At 48.5% G+C, this 15,684-nt stretch overlaps 1 protein-coding gene across 7 annotated transcripts in view; it reads right to left on the bottom strand.

The window, feature by feature from the left end:
* Window positions 1–15,684, bottom strand: part of LOC120951234 (serine-rich adhesin for platelets) — an 85,767-nt gene that overhangs the window by 49,100 nt on the left and 20,983 nt on the right. Inside the window, exon 1 of one of the 7 annotated variants that reach the window (XM_049608736.1) lies at window positions 159–444. The exons of the other annotated variants lie outside the window; for them this stretch is intronic. The gene's annotated coding sequence lies outside the window, so the exon portion shown is untranslated. Of the gene's footprint in view, window positions 1–158; window positions 445–15,684 lie in introns of those variants that run through there. 7 annotated transcript variants of the gene reach the window in all.

Here is a 15,684-nt window from a genome sequence, read left to right as displayed (position 1 = left end):
CGCTCTCCGTTGGGGAGAGCGAGAGAGAGAGAGACAGGGCCGAGAGCCGAAACGGAAGCGACCACATGCATATCCCCAAATTCATCTACATCTACCACCCTCTCTTCCATCCCTTCCAAACAGTTGGCATAAATAAATTCGACTAGATCGGTATTTACCCGCGAGCGGTCGTCTTCCAGCACCTCGAATACGTCCAGTACACTCACCTGTAAGTAGAAGCAGAGAACAGCAAAATGAACAAAAAGTTATTAGAAAGGAATCAGTGCGACCAGCACACACACACACACACACACACACATGAATGAAGAAGAGGAGAAAGAAAACTCTCGGCGAAGGGTCATTTATTTGATTTTATTATTTTCACCCAAAACCCGGGGGGCCGCCTCCTGGATCGGCTGGTGGGACGACTGATCGAAATGAAATCATAATCATCTCCGAAATTACCTGCCAACCCCGCCCCCCACCCCCCCCCTCCCTCTGTTGTGCTGGCGGCACTTTCTTTCAGGCGGCTGCGTTAGCCCCAGCCCCCACGCTGGGCCAGCAGCGCGAGTTGGGTAAAGGGGATAAACCGATCGAACTACGATACTGCGATAGATTAATCGATGGCAAGGCGACGAACCCGGGGGGGGGGGGGGGGGGGCTCCTTTTAGGACAATTTATTTAAAAGGAAAGAAAGGCACTGGGAAAGGAAAACAAGCTTCACAATCAATTTTGCTCGCCCATACGTTCCAAATGATCCGCCGGTTTACACAGGGGATCGGGAGAGTTAAGCTTCCCCATTAAGGCTTCATTGCTTACGCCATTGCGGCGCCCGCCACGTTTCCTAATCCTCGCGGAGGAGCGCGTTGCAATTTGTTTCTAATTTCAAATCGATCCGCACCACCCGCCGACGAAGGGGTCGTTGCGCAACGACGTCGATATATTTTACCGTGATTGAGGCAAGCTGTGATTGAGCTGAGGCTTGCAGTAAATTTTAAGCTGTCCATGGCGGTAGCTGCTGGAAAAGCAGGGCCACGAGAGCGCATTAAATGATCGCACATTAAAGTACGGACCGTTCAAACCGTGAAGAACCGAGGTGAGAACAGCAGGCCTGAGGAGCTCCAGCAGGCTCTTTTGTGTGGCTCCTGCAGTAACACAGCTCCTTGCAGATGATAGAAACGTCAAACTTATCTCTCTCTCTCTCTCACACACTTGTCCACCCTTATTGCAGCATTTGCAGTCGAAAACTGTCTTTTCAGTCACGAAGATGATGCTTGCCACGGGGCGTGTAAACGCTCAAGCTCTTCTTGAGGGAACTTTCTTCCCGTGCACCGGCTGACATCTTAACCTTGAAAAATCCAATCCGCCAGGCCGACTTTCTTGCGCGCTTTGTTTTTATTGCAAGCCAGGACGGGTGGAGAAATTTTTGGAGCATGCCTTCTTTACGATTTCCGCGCGACGAGCACGACGTAGACGACGAACTCCGAAATGAAAAAATAAGACCAATATTTCACCGGTGGAAATTTCCAACACACGCCCTCTAACCTCAATGTCATGTGCGTGTTTGTATGTGTGTGTGTGTGGTACAGGGAGAAGTTACAGCGTGTGTCATAAAACGCGCTCCGGTAGCGCATACAACGGTTGACCCGAATTTCCCCGTGTTTCTTCCCTTGAGGCCACCACAGGGATTTTCGAACCTTGCTTCACGCTTTTCAACGCCCCCGCGCCCAAACGCGGGACTTTCTCTGTGTGGGCCCCGCACTCGGAGCACCGATTGCCCACCGTCACACGTTACGGGGGTTTAGTGTCGGAGCTTCATCCTCATTTCGGCTGCGGTAAACAGAATTCGCACAGTGCTGCATGTGTGCACCCGAAAGCAGCGACGGGACGGGGCTTGGCGATGCGCTGTGGTGGATCGCGTGCAAAATGGCAATATTAAGTTGCTAGAATCATGGCGGAAAGGGAACCTAAAGGACAGGGGTGCGTTCCGGTATAAGACCTTTGCATTTCCACCGTTCTTGACCCTTTGATATTTTGAGTTGAGTACAATTTGTGCAGGCTCTCTGCTTGGGTATGGTAGTACGATAACCTACAGAAAGTGTTGGAGCAAAAATGCGAACAACTCGTGAAGAATGGGGAAAAGAACGAGCGGCGTCGTAACTGAAGGGAGAATTTAGAATCGATAAATATGTCACCGGGCCACACACACACAGCTACGTACCTTTGGATGCATTTCTTTACAGCTTTGTGTTACAATCTGTAGTGTGTAATTTAGGCGAAAATTGAGACACATTGTCCAAAATTGATGCCTTACACAAAACCCGATGACTTAGCAGTAGTAATGTGCTCTCTGGAGCGCATCCACGACTCCTATCAGACTCCGGTTATTGAGACTCAGATTGGAACTCCAGCAATATCGGAACCACAAATTCTACCCAGAGTCAAAGTCGAAGTCATCCGGAGTTGGAGTCGTCCGGAGGTTCCCGAGAATAGACTTAGCAACAACAGGAATGCATTACGACACCATCCTTCAACCTTCTTCTTGTTTCCAACTCCCAACGACTCCGGATGACTCCAACTTCAGCTTTGGATGACTTCGACTTCAACTCCGGATAACTTCAAGTTCAATTCCAGACGGCTCCGGACAACTCCAAACCGCTCCAGACGATTCCGGACGGATCCGGATAATGCTAGTCGGACCTACCATCCCGAGTCAATCCCGAAATTTTTTGGAGTCGGATTGGAGTTGACTCCGAAATTATGCCCACTTTACCCCTCAATACTTAGAAGCGCCAAATACTGTATTTGATACGTTGACTAGATGCAAATAGACATAAACAAAACCAAGCTATTGTGCGAAAAAAAAAAACAGTTGGAGCAATAATTACAAGGCAAAGAATCAGCTTGAAAAGATCTGGAAAGTTGTGCGCTGGACAAAGTCCACTGTCGTAAAAAATACATCAGACTTATAATTAATATCAGAAAAAAACACACACACTTTTTCTGCCAATTAGCGCTCATCTTGGCGCTGTCCGCTTCTGTCAGTTGTGACAGTTATGCTCCAGAAACGCCACTTTTACAGGTTGAGTTGTCTCACAAACAGCATCGCTTTGCAACTTGGGTGATCGAAACACGAAAAAAAAACACCCGCGAGTTAAGATAAGCGCCCGAATGTGACAGCCCTCACGCATTTTTTCCGCTGCTTATCCCTTTTCCGTGTGTGAATTATGAGCGCAAGTGTGATTGTGGCACTCCTGGGGAGAGCTTTTTCATTGCTTTGCTGTTGAATAATGAAGAGCAGCCAGTCAATTTGAAGTAATTATTTCCCATTTCCAGGGTCATATGCGGGTCGATTTCCCCCCCCCCCCCCTTTCGTTCTTGCATCACCCCACCACCCACCAGGAGGCACTGTGTTTAACAGAAGAAGAAAAAAACACATTGGCAACACTTTCCAATTAGCCATCGATTGGGCGTGCCTGGAAGGAAGAGAAGCGCAAAACAAACGGTCCGGTTTCCGGTTTCCAAATACGCGCTTGCAGCAACCCGAACCAACCGCACCCCGTTCGGCCCTGTTCTTGACCCTCTCGCTTATCCAAACCTCCCACACGCGTCACGCGTCTTCGCCCCCGACTGGCATGAACGGAATGTCCGCTGCAAGGTGTGGTAACGCCACGCGCCCAACACTATAGCACACTGAGTGTCCCCAGCGATGTATCTGTGTGCGTAAACGGAAGGGGGTGGGGGGCCGGTTGGGGGGCGAAGGACCATCCGCGTAAGTTGATTAATTAAACCGATGCCGAACCATTTTCGCATTCCGCGGTGCCACGCGACCGTAACGGAAAAAGAACGCAAAGTGAAGAGCATGGCGGCGCACGATGCAATGGCGGGTTTGGTTTGGGCGAGCGCAGGAGGAGACGAGAAAAATCAATAACCCACCGCCCCGTTCCACAACAGTGGCAAATAGACACACACACGCACACACACACACACACACATTGACGGAAGGCAAAATGATTAATTTTCCAGCTGCACTCGCTGTAACCTGCTGGGGCCGCGTTGGAGTTGAAGCCGCAGCTTCGATTTTCCATTACTTTCGCGATAATCAATAATAATGCTTTACCGGACTCAAAAAACAAAATAAAGGTACAATAAAATATTGTTTTAATGAAACATGACACGCTTCTTAATTGGCAGGGAGGAGGAGAAAGCGGTCTTTCTCTCTCACTCGCTCACACACACGCGGCAAACGTCACGCGGTATGGAATGTCGAGTCGGGCCGAATTTGGCGGTATTTTATTCGATTTCCTGGCGAGCGAGATCCACGATAGGTTTCTTCCACCGTTCGCTGCCACTCAACGCGCCAGAGTTTCGTCATACTTTGGTCCGTGGCACTCCAAAAATAGCAAACCCTGCCTTTGCTCGCACAAATGTGCAAGAAAATTAGACCGTGGTGCCGCCGACGCCGCCGCCGCGTCGAACCAATCATCAGCCATCGTGGGTCGTAAAATCTTGGGCCTTCGAATTTTTGTTTGCCGATGTGCCGATCCGATTCAATCGAGTCGTTTTCAATGTTTCGCTCTTCGCGGCGCTTCGCAAACGCTTTTCTTTTCGCGCGCAGGCAAGCACGCTGGATGCTCATCTCTAACGTCACGCACGGCAAGCGGAACTGGTTGCCGTTAAAGTTAAAGGGGAAAAGCGCGCAGAAGGCGACCCGCCGTCGGTGGTTGGTTCCAATCGGGCAGCAACAGCAACACAACGATTATGTGCGCGATCGGGCTCGGCAGTCATGTAACGGTGACGGCCCCGCCTGGTAACGGGGCCGGCCAGCAACCGGGAGCATGTGCGCGTGATGCCATCGGCAAAACAATATAATCGACAGGTGACATCAACACTGGCGTAAGCGAAAAACCTTTTACACGCCAATCGAACTGTGACAAGCGGCAATGGGGGGATTGGGATGTTTCATGTGCACAATTGCAAGCAAGGTGGATAATTGTACCTGCACGGGCATGCATGCATAGCTCTGATAACTCTCCTGGAACGTATTGGATGCCAATCTAGGCAACTGTGTGAAACATATTTAACCTTTCTCGACAATGCTTCAGTAGTAAATTGCAATGAAATAGGAGCAAAGAGGCGAATGAAGCAAACAACCAATCGGCCACCAGTTTGATTTAATACGGGTGACGTCATTTCAGCCAATCGAACTGTCAAACTTCATACAAAAAAGATGTATTCTGAAGACGTCTTTATTTGAGCAACTGAAGCGAAAACAAAATTAACAAGTTATAGTTCTTTAAAATGCCCACAAAATGAAATAAAGCAAAAATTGCTGGAATCTTAGAACTGCCAATATTATTTGTTTTGATACCAACTGACAAAGATGTACCATGTATGCTCATTAAGATTTTGCAAGCAATACTCTTTCCACCGCCCAAGGTCATAGCGCATCAAACTGAATGCATTAATTAAAACTGTGCCCTTTAAAAGCTTTGGGGCATACATAATTTAACCCCAAAAAAGCCCATTTGCACACGCACACACACACACACACACACACAGCGGTCCTCGGCTAGTAACTTTTCGCAAAGGTGGGGAAAAGAAAACAAAACACAAAAAAAGGGAAAGTGAAAAATTGGCGGAAACTTTGGCGCCTGTCGACTGTCCGGCGCACGCTTTGGGGTCATCGTGTCGTGATGGACGACATCGGGCGACGCATGATGCGACATAAATGCTCGCGAGCGCGTAACCAGGCTGATGTATGCGAACCGGGGAGTGGGCTTACATGAGCATACGAAATTGAGGTGGTTTTTCTGCCTTGGTTGCTGTAAGTCTTCTTCGCTTGATGCAACCACACGATGTTTTGGCTTGTGTGTGTGTGTGTGTGTGTGTGTGTGTGTGTGTGTGTGTGTGTGTGTGTGTGTGTGTGTGTGTGTGTGTGTGTGTGTTAATAATTTATATGCATCATGCTCACTTATGTTACGGTAAACGATTAATTCGTCCACCACAACAGCAAACCCCTTCCTCCCTTGTTTGGGGGTGCCAAGATCTCATCACCACCATCGGCGATATGGATCGCGCACACCCGGCACGGTGGTTGGCAAGAGAAGGAAGAGGCTAATGGGGAAGCGAAGGAGGGCAGGAGGGGCAGGAAATGAACCATCATTACGTTAGCCGTCTCCTTGGGCCAATCTCGCGCAAAACCAACAACCTCCAAATCGCGCCTTATCACGTAACAATCGCCGCAAAGCGTTCGCGTGCATCCATCGCAACCTCTCTTGCGCTGCCTCCTGCTGTCTGTGTGCCTGTGTGTGTGTGTGCGTTGGTGTCTTCTTTCCTTTTCTTGTTTTGGCTCTCAATTTTTCCCGAAGCGAAAACATGCGCCCGCAAAAAAAAAAAAAAAAAAAAAAAAAAAAACATTATAAATGCTGGCACAGCTCTAGGGCTACCACCCATCACCGAGCGCCACGGCGATATTTCGATTGCGCAACGCGGAACGGCCGCCCAGAACAATCTTGCGAGCGTGCGCGCGCGCAGCGGGCTTTGGGTTGGGGCGTCGGATGCAATTAACATTACCGGCGGCGTCGAACGATGACGCGCGAGCGTCTTCGAGACAGGCTGGCGCAGCAGCAGCAGCAGCACCGATGGACGGCTTCCGGTTATGGCGATTAGTTTTGCGGGCAGGGGAGGGAGTAATGCCATCGCGCTCGCCATTAGTATTGTCACAAAACGATGTTATTGTTCATGCTGGTAGCCACCGCCGTGCGCGCTCGTGTGGTACGAGAGGAAAAGCGTGCTGCCCTAAGGGGAAGGGGGGGGAGGGGGGGGAGCGAGCGACGACTCATTACGTGGCCGAAAAGTGGATGGAAACTAATGTAATTCTACTGCACGCGGCGACAGTGGCGACACACAGAGCGCGCGCGACGGTTTTGAAATATCTGAAACAATCAAACGATCGGCCATCACACACGTCGCTGCGGAAAAAGACGTCCACAAGCTTACGCGTGTACGTGTACGTGTGTGTGTGTGTGTGTAATTTAGGATGTTATTCAATCAGCTCATCCACCTTTGGAGGCCACTGCATATTATGCTGCGTTTTGCTGTGGCAATAATGCAAAACAACACCACAAAGCAGAAAAGCGTCTGTTTCATCGACGAAACCTTCAGGCAGGACGATCATCGCTGCAAGTTCTAGATAGTCGGTGCTTTGTTCACCAAAAAAACAACAACAAAAAGGCTATTAAGATACAAAAGTTTCCAATTCCTTTTTAACATCGCTTCAAATTTCACATTTGAATTGAAATCAGAGATTTCTAAAACACAATACTGATTAAATGATATAGGAATGATCTCTCCCATTAGAATAACTCACAATTCGAGTTTCAGGTAAAAACAGACATCAGCACTGTCAATGAGAATTCGTGAAATCAACGACTAAAAATGGCAGGAATTCTTCTTTATCGACAGACAATAAGATTCCTGTACAAAAACATCAGAAATTCAATTTCTGCTCCGACACCATCCTAATACGAGTTTTCCTCCGGGTTCTTATTGCATGGTGCGTTGCTACGCTAGCGATGGTTACATTTTAGGTTAGCACGATGGCTTCATTGAACTTCCCCTCTTTCCGTTGACATACAAATGTTTGCCACCTATCAGCCGATACAAACACCCTTTGACCCCATGGTTTGCATAATTATGCAGGTAGATGGCGACACTGTCGGAGCAATTGAAGATGACACTTTGGGTGGTTTGTGGATCAACTAAGATGTTGCGCAAATTGCCTATATTTTGGGGGCGTTTCAATCCTTATTATAACACGAACTATAAAAAAAAACAACTGTAACTTTAACAGTAGCTTGTTGCTTTATAGCATATGGAATGAAAATGTTCTAACACAATTCAACCTGCTGAGCAGCAGCTTCATTCGCTTTCCACATTCCAGCCTCGCCCAGTTGGCAGGAATAACTCCCTAGCAACATCACGTACACACACACACACACTACTCCGCCGCTTCGAATCTGCTCGCTTTTGCAATTGTATAATAATAGCCGTTGACGTTGCGTTTTATTAGCACCGCGCCAGCAAAAAAAAGCCCACCGCACGCCAATATTTCGCTGAATCATGAAACGGTAACACACACACACACGGGGTGTCGTATTACTTCCGCGCCAGCTTAGAGTGATAAAATAGCGCAAAAATTCCCCCGCGGCCGAAACCGCCAAAAACAATCAACCCACGATAGCGCACACCCGCACACGTAGAAAACAACAGGCAGGCGGTTTCGCAGGTGTAGATGGCTTATCAACATCGCAACAGGAAAGCCGCGACCGTGCGCGCACGCATACGCAGCACCACTTTCACATTGCCGGGAAAAGCGATCGAGAAACTTGCCGCCGCCGCCGCCGCCGCTGAAGAAGCAAAACAAGCCCGGAGGAGGCTAACCTTTCTCGCCCGGCTTAAAGGTCGCACACACACACACACACACACGCAGAGCATACACGGTAGTGGTGAATAATTAACATACTAACCTCGCGCGCGCGCGCGCTCGCTCGTGTATGAAGACACACATCAAGATCAAATATAATATGGGGTCGCGTCTGTCGTCTCGCTTTGCGCGGTGCACACAGACGTACCATCGCACATCACTCTCACTAAGGGCGTAATGTTTGCTCTTCTCCGCCAGACCCACCTCCCGCAGAGCATGGTTTTGGCCAGAAGAAGCGCCAGCAGCAAAGCGACCTTTTTCTTCTTGAACAACTCCGCTTTCTACCATTTTTTTTTGCGACACCGAAACCAGGCATACACGGGACGGTGTGCTGGGAGGGGGTGGGTCAAAAGGGCAGGAAAATAATTACACGGCTCAGATGCAGCGCGGGCGAGCGCGGCCCTTCCTCTTCCTCCATCAGCGGCAACTGTGAGGCGTTGCAACAAGCGGAAAGGAAAGCAAATGAAAGTAAACCGAACCGCACACAAACACACACACACACGACAGCGTTCGAGATAATAATGCACACCACCGTGATTGAAAGGCACACGGATGCATGCAACAGATGAAGATGCTCAACTGTAGCTCACCTGTTACTTGGAATTATAATACCTAATTGGACATTTTCTTAATGAGAATTTAGAACTCCAACCGTGGTTGAAGTGGTTTTCCAGTTATAATGGCAAAATCACTACTGGAAAAATTGTCGTTGTATTCACACAAGCGATTTGAATAAAAATGCTGATTTTATTTCATCATATCAACTGAAAAACCATTTTAAAACTTTTCCTGATATATACCCTTCATCGCGCTTCAGTAAAAAAAAACTCCACCCATAATGATTTGAAGCGGGTCACGAACATCCCCCCAGCATGGCATGGGAAGCCAATTAAATAATTACAACAACAAAAATCTCCATTAATACAATGACAATCGCACGAATCCATCAATGCGCGAGGAATGTGGGCATAGCAACACACAAATCAAAAAACAAAATAGCAAAATTGCCCCACCTGCTTGTCTCTTGGTTGGACACCACCCCTCCCATTAAGACCACCGAAAAGGATCTCTTGCGAACACACACACACACACATACAGTGATCATAGCCCTCGGCCGAGTGAATCACCCGACGTGTTTCCCCCGGTTGTGTGTGCACACGTTCCCGTCATGCTTCCTCTATTGTGCCGGTGCTTTTTGCTTCCAATTTATATTGGCTTCCTTTTTTTTATTAGCAATTTTTTTCGACACAACACAACGACAAAAAACAGTTCCAAGACGCGCGACACCAGGTCCGACGGGCCGTTTACGGTGCGCGATTTAAATGCGGAGGTTTGCGTGCGTCTGTACAGGCATTTTTTTTTTTTTTTTTGGTTGAGGGGCAGATATTAAGGAAAGGAAGTCCGTCAAGGTTGCTTTAAATGGTGAGCCACGCGCGCAGGGCCGCCCGCTTCGCTAAAGCTTCCCCGTCGCCGCCAGTCGTGAACGAGAGCACACCCCACATCGCATTGACAGTTGGCTACCTTAGTTCACCCACACACAAACACACACACACATACATAAACACGTTTTGGGAACGATTGTTTAAGCTGCCCAATTCATGACCGTTTAAGCCGGTCAGCAGAGAGAGAGAGAGAAGAAACAGTATTTAAAATAATTGCAATTTATTATTTTAACTCAAATTTAGGAAGAAACAATCAGATTTATTCGAGCAAAATTATTCCAAAATTGGGAAAAATCGTATTTGTCTCCCTCATCAAGGAAAACCCGATTGCATAAGTGTCTGCGTACGAGTGTGTGTTTGTGTTAAAATAGGGCAAGGTAAGTGGCGTTCCCAAAAACGGAAATGCATCATATCGTCGTCGTGGGGAATTAAACATAAACAGCCCCCAGACAGGTGCATTTTGCGACGAAGGCAACAAGTGTGGAGAATATCCTCGCACGCCGGCAACGAACTTGAGACACAGTCGACTCGATTTTATCTCCTTTCTTCCCAGCGCGCCCAGCGGTTTGCATTTCAACACAGAGTGCACATCCTTGGGCGAGATTGTTTTTCGCTTTTTTTTTTAGCATAATTAAAAGAAGATAATAATAAAACACACACACACACACACACACACACACACACAGAGCTGTCTGTTTTCCAGCGGATGTCGCAGCACAGGAACCGGGCACCAAACCGGTACCGAACCGAACCGGTCCGGCGGGAAAGGAAGCAGCACAAACCGCAGAAGCGCTCCGAGAGGCTGGAAGGCAAACCAGAAGGCCTGATTCGAGCCGCCGCATTCGTCTCCCGTCTGCTGCGCTCTGCTTTCGTGACACACTGAAGCGTCCCACATCATCAAATCAAAAGCGAAGTCTCATAGTGCGCCTGCCACACTGCGGGGAGAAAGTGTTGGATGGTTGGAGAGCACAGGGAAGCAAAAAAAAAAAAACAGCATAAAAACAGGGACAGTGTGGCAACGCTGTGTAACAGATACACCGGATAGAAGTGGAGGAGAGGGACCATCAGAAGACAGGGCACGCGCACTCATAACGCATCACAAATCAGTGTGCGCGATTAATTGCTGCTGCGTCTCCCATGCAACGCGACAGCGTGTAATGCACGCCAAAGTAGCGAGAGAAAGGGGGTGGAGAGGACACTAGGAATGTCATTAAAGGTATTAATCAAGCTCAGCAAAACCGGCCACCGGCCAGTGAAAGGAAAACTCGGTCAGGAGTTTCAGGAAGACGAGCCCGTACTCGTTCATCAACGGTTATTAGCATCCGTTGCGGCGTGCTGAAGTCGAACAGTGGTGGTGAAAGCCGCTCATCTTCCGGTACAGGGAGGAGGGGGGGGGGGGGGGTTGAGGTAAGCATGTTAAGGTTCTTTGCTTTCGGTCCTTCGAGCGGGATTGAGTGAGTTTTCATTTAGTGGTAATTGATTTGAAGTATGAAAAGCAGGCTGCTTTTGATTGCTTAATTTGGTCCTTCGAGCCGGATTAAAGGGTTTCTCTAGCCAGTTAAGCATCGCATACACCATTTGTAAGCTCTACACATCGCTTTGCAGTTTAAAAATGGGATTTTATTGCAAAATATCTGTGAATCATTGTATAAGCGACGAACCTCAAACCGTTTAAGTATTGTTTGAAATATATTTCACGTGTTTAGCATTTCATTACAAGCATCTGACACTGCGCAAGCGCAGATTTAAGATCTTTCTAAGTGCACCGTTTGCTCGCTGCCATTCTTTATCTAATCAACTCTGGCGACAGCCACGACCTTACAGTTAGACCTAATAAAAAGTAAATTCCACAAACAAAATAACAGAAAAAAAAACATTCCGAACCATTGCCACCACCAACCAAACGCTCGTCACAGACTGTTGGTTTCATTCTTCTCGCCCTCTAAGCTAGCAAACTCACACAGCCAAATACACACACACACACACACAGACACACACACACACACACACACAGACACACACACACACACACACACACACACACACACACACACACACACACACACACACACACACACACACACACACACACACACACCATGTGAATACGCCCAAATCGATCAATTAAACAAAAAAAAGGAGGTGATCGTGCGCGCGAAGCCTTGCCGCGGGAGCCGCACACTAATGGCAACCCTCAAAAAACCCCTTCCTCCCCCATCCCAGCCCGCTCTAGGCGGGCCTGCCGAAGGTTGCCACGGCACCGCTCCAACCGTCTCCTCCGTGCAACTGTTGCAACTCCTCGACCCGTACGCAATGTGCGGTCGGCCGCCACACGGCGCTACACACCACGGAGAGGCGCGCGCAACATCATGGTTTCACATGTAATGTGCCCTCCCCCCCCCCCCCCCCCCCCCCTCCCAGCAGCACACGTGGGGAAGCCAAAGCAAGAGGGCACACGAGCAGAAAATCACACACACACACACACACAACGGCTGCCGAGCTGCAGAAACTGCACGTTCGAATCGCCTACATGAATCACAACCGATGATCGTCGTGCCGTGGTTTGGTGTGGCAAACGCGGGGAATGCGAGGTGCGCGCAATCAACGATGGCCGCTTGGCAGGTTCGCTGCCTGCTCGGCATTCGATTGCACACAGGAGGCGCGCTCTGGTGCCGTTCATTTGCACGGTAGAGTGGAAGAAGAAGAAGAAGAGACGGAGGCAAAAACTTCAAACCAAATGAACGAAATAGCATAAAAACAACCTCCGCCGAGCACAGCGGAGTACCATACCGGATGGTGGTTGAATTTAAGCACACACACACACACACACAGAGGTATATGCAGAACCGTTCAGATAAATCAGACATAACAACCCGAACAGAAGGAAGCCAGACACACAGCGCTCGGATTGGAAATGAGATTTTAATTAGTTCCGTAAAACGAGGCACAACTAGCCAGCAGCTAGGCAGGCAGGCAGGTTGTGCTGGGTGGGGAGGGCATGGGGAGCACATTCCCCCTCGGCCAACCCACCGAACGCTGGGGAAAGAGGCGCAGCAGAAGAAGCGGCACACCGAGAACAATAAATGCGCTACGTGCCCATCATCGGCAGGTACAGCACTACCATTTACTATCATTCAAAGTGTGTTTCCCCTTTGCTTGATTTTCCGCGTCTGTGAGTGTGTCTGTAGATATGTGTGTGTGTGTTTGCGTGTGTGTGTGTGTTTTATTATTTGCCATCCCACCCCCCCCCCCCCCCATTCCGCATACTAAGCCTTCGCCGTTTGGTACCACCGAAACCGAACAAAAGACTTCAACTCGGATTCACATTCCGAGCGCGATGCAAGCGACGAACCCGCTCCGTTCGATTTTGGTTCAACCCGCGGTGTGTTGGATGATGTCGCCGTCACACACAGGTGTGCGAGACGCTTCATTATTCACTAGTACCTCGCCCCCACTGCCCGCTCCCTCCAACTCCTTAATTCTTACTCCTGGCTGCTGAAGCTGATAAAATAAAGACCACCTTTAACCTACCCCCCCACAGTGTGCGCACGCAGCAGCGGTGGCCTGGCACTTTGTCACTATGGCGGCCCGCGTTCGATAAGTGATTGTGCGCACGTAGCTGACACCAAAAAAGGTAGCCCAAACCATCACAGAAACAAAAAAATTTAACAAAAAAGCGTTACAAAAACGCATCGAGCGAACGTTCCACCGCCGCTCTCGGCTCTTATCGAGAGAGTTTTGTAGCTGTTTTTTTGTGGTTGGCTTGTTGGGATGGATGGGGAAAGCTAAGCAACGCTTCAAACACACACACACACACATGTACAACGAAAATCCAATCCACCCTGCCCCTTTCGAGCTCCCTTTGCCCTGCTGCCCCCACGAAGAATATAGCTCGGTTACGGATTTGCGATTGCAATACCGACAACACACTCACGCCCCGCGCTGCGCCAACCGAAATGGCACGATTTTACCGAGCTGCAGCGGGGGCAGGCAGGGACGGAAAGGGAAGTCATGGTAGCGTCATCATGGGCACGAATTATGTGCACCGCCAAGCGTGTATACGTGAGAGCGAAGCGATTTTTTTTTTTCGCTTCTTTGATGAAACCTACAAGAGAAAAAGAAAAAAAAAGCCTATGTGACCCTCCCTTGAGCGGGTCTTTATTAGTAGGAGAGGTTGCGACAGTGAGTACCCCCAAGTAAAGCAAGACGTACACGGCTTTAGCCGACTTCCTCTCCAAGCGCACATATACAATGCATCTGCTTCTTATCTGATAGCATTTTTGCCGTTCGATTAGACGGCTTGTTGGGTTCGTCGCTTGGTAGAGGTTTTTTTTTTGTGTGAAATCAACAGTTAATTTTCGTTGTTTGCTTGTTGTATTTTATTTCCCATCCAAATAATGTCGGCTGCCGAGCGATAAGGGGACAGAGTTTGATAATTTGTACCCCTCCTGTGTGCGCTTTGTGCTGCGAGGCGCACCACAGATTCCGACTGTGGTGACACAGCAGGCAAACGACGAAAAAGAAGAGAAAAAAAACGCACCACCTAAACCGCACCACCACCGCCATTAACGGGCAAGATTGGCTCGGGTCGATCAGGCCCCGAGACGACCGGGAGATGGCATTTGTCGCTAGCAATTTACGGTGGCCCCATTTCATTTCTACCCTCCTATTTTTTGCAGTCTGATTCTTCCCCAACCGCCGCCGAGCGGACTGCTATTTTGCTCTTTATAGTAGCGTTCTTTTTTTTTGTTGTTGTTGGTCTCATTTGTGCTTGTGTGCGTATCTGTGGGTTTAAAATGAACGCGACAATTGTGACGGAACCGCCATAATAGAACACAAAGTGTAGGAATTAACGTTCCAGTAACAGCAACAACAGCCACAACAACTACAAAAAACCCCTTTCCCGTTCGCACACTGTCTGTGCAAAAGAATCTACCACCAGCAATATCACGGATGTTACACACCAATCTCGAGGCGCTTTGAGAGCGCGGTACGCTTTATCTCCGCTGTTCACTAAGCGCGTGAGTGTGCGATCGTTACTTGAAAGTAATCAATGAAAGCACAAGCAATGATTTCTTAGGAACAGCATCCACTGCAGTACACGATGAAACATTATTTTATAGTTCGCTTCTCTCTGCTTCCAGCTTCTGCTGATAGACTGGAGCAGTGATGGGAACTGTGTGATAGATGAGGTTCGACGCAATGGTTATAGACATCGGAGACAGAACTTCACACCCGGAATATGTCGGAATAAGTCCCAAACGATACTCCCAGACGTTAGGTTGCTGAATTCCAGATGTCAATGGTAGAATGATCGAGCAGCCCTAGGGCCATCATCAATGTTATAAGATCTTGATTCTTGACTTTTTTACATCTGACGCCGATCCAGTTGCTCAAACAAATACCAAAAATGTTGATGTAGAAAACAAAAGCCACCACGGAGTTTCAGAAACACCTACAGCCTCAGCATTATACATCACACCATGAACTATGATCATCCTTCACATTTTGGCATCTTCAAAAGCTTGATCTCCTAGTCGGCATATGTCCAGCTTTAACTCAGTGTTTCTACTTGTCCCTAGGCCTTTGTTTATACGTTCATATTATTCCTATTCCAAGTCTATAGCAATATTTAAGGTCATCCAAACATCTCCCCTGGGCCATACGCTTATTCGTAGTCTTAATATCACTAAGATATTGAACTCATGATACGCAAAACTGTTCGCTAATGCCAACCCTATGCTGGAGTCTAGATGTAAGGTATCTTGGTCCCGG

This window comes from Anopheles coluzzii, chromosome X (assembly GCF_943734685.1).
Source record: "Anopheles coluzzii chromosome X, AcolN3, whole genome shotgun sequence".
Lineage (NCBI taxonomy): Eukaryota > Metazoa > Arthropoda > Insecta > Diptera > Culicidae > Anopheles > Anopheles coluzzii.
This window is presented reverse-complemented; position numbering and strand designations above follow the sequence as displayed.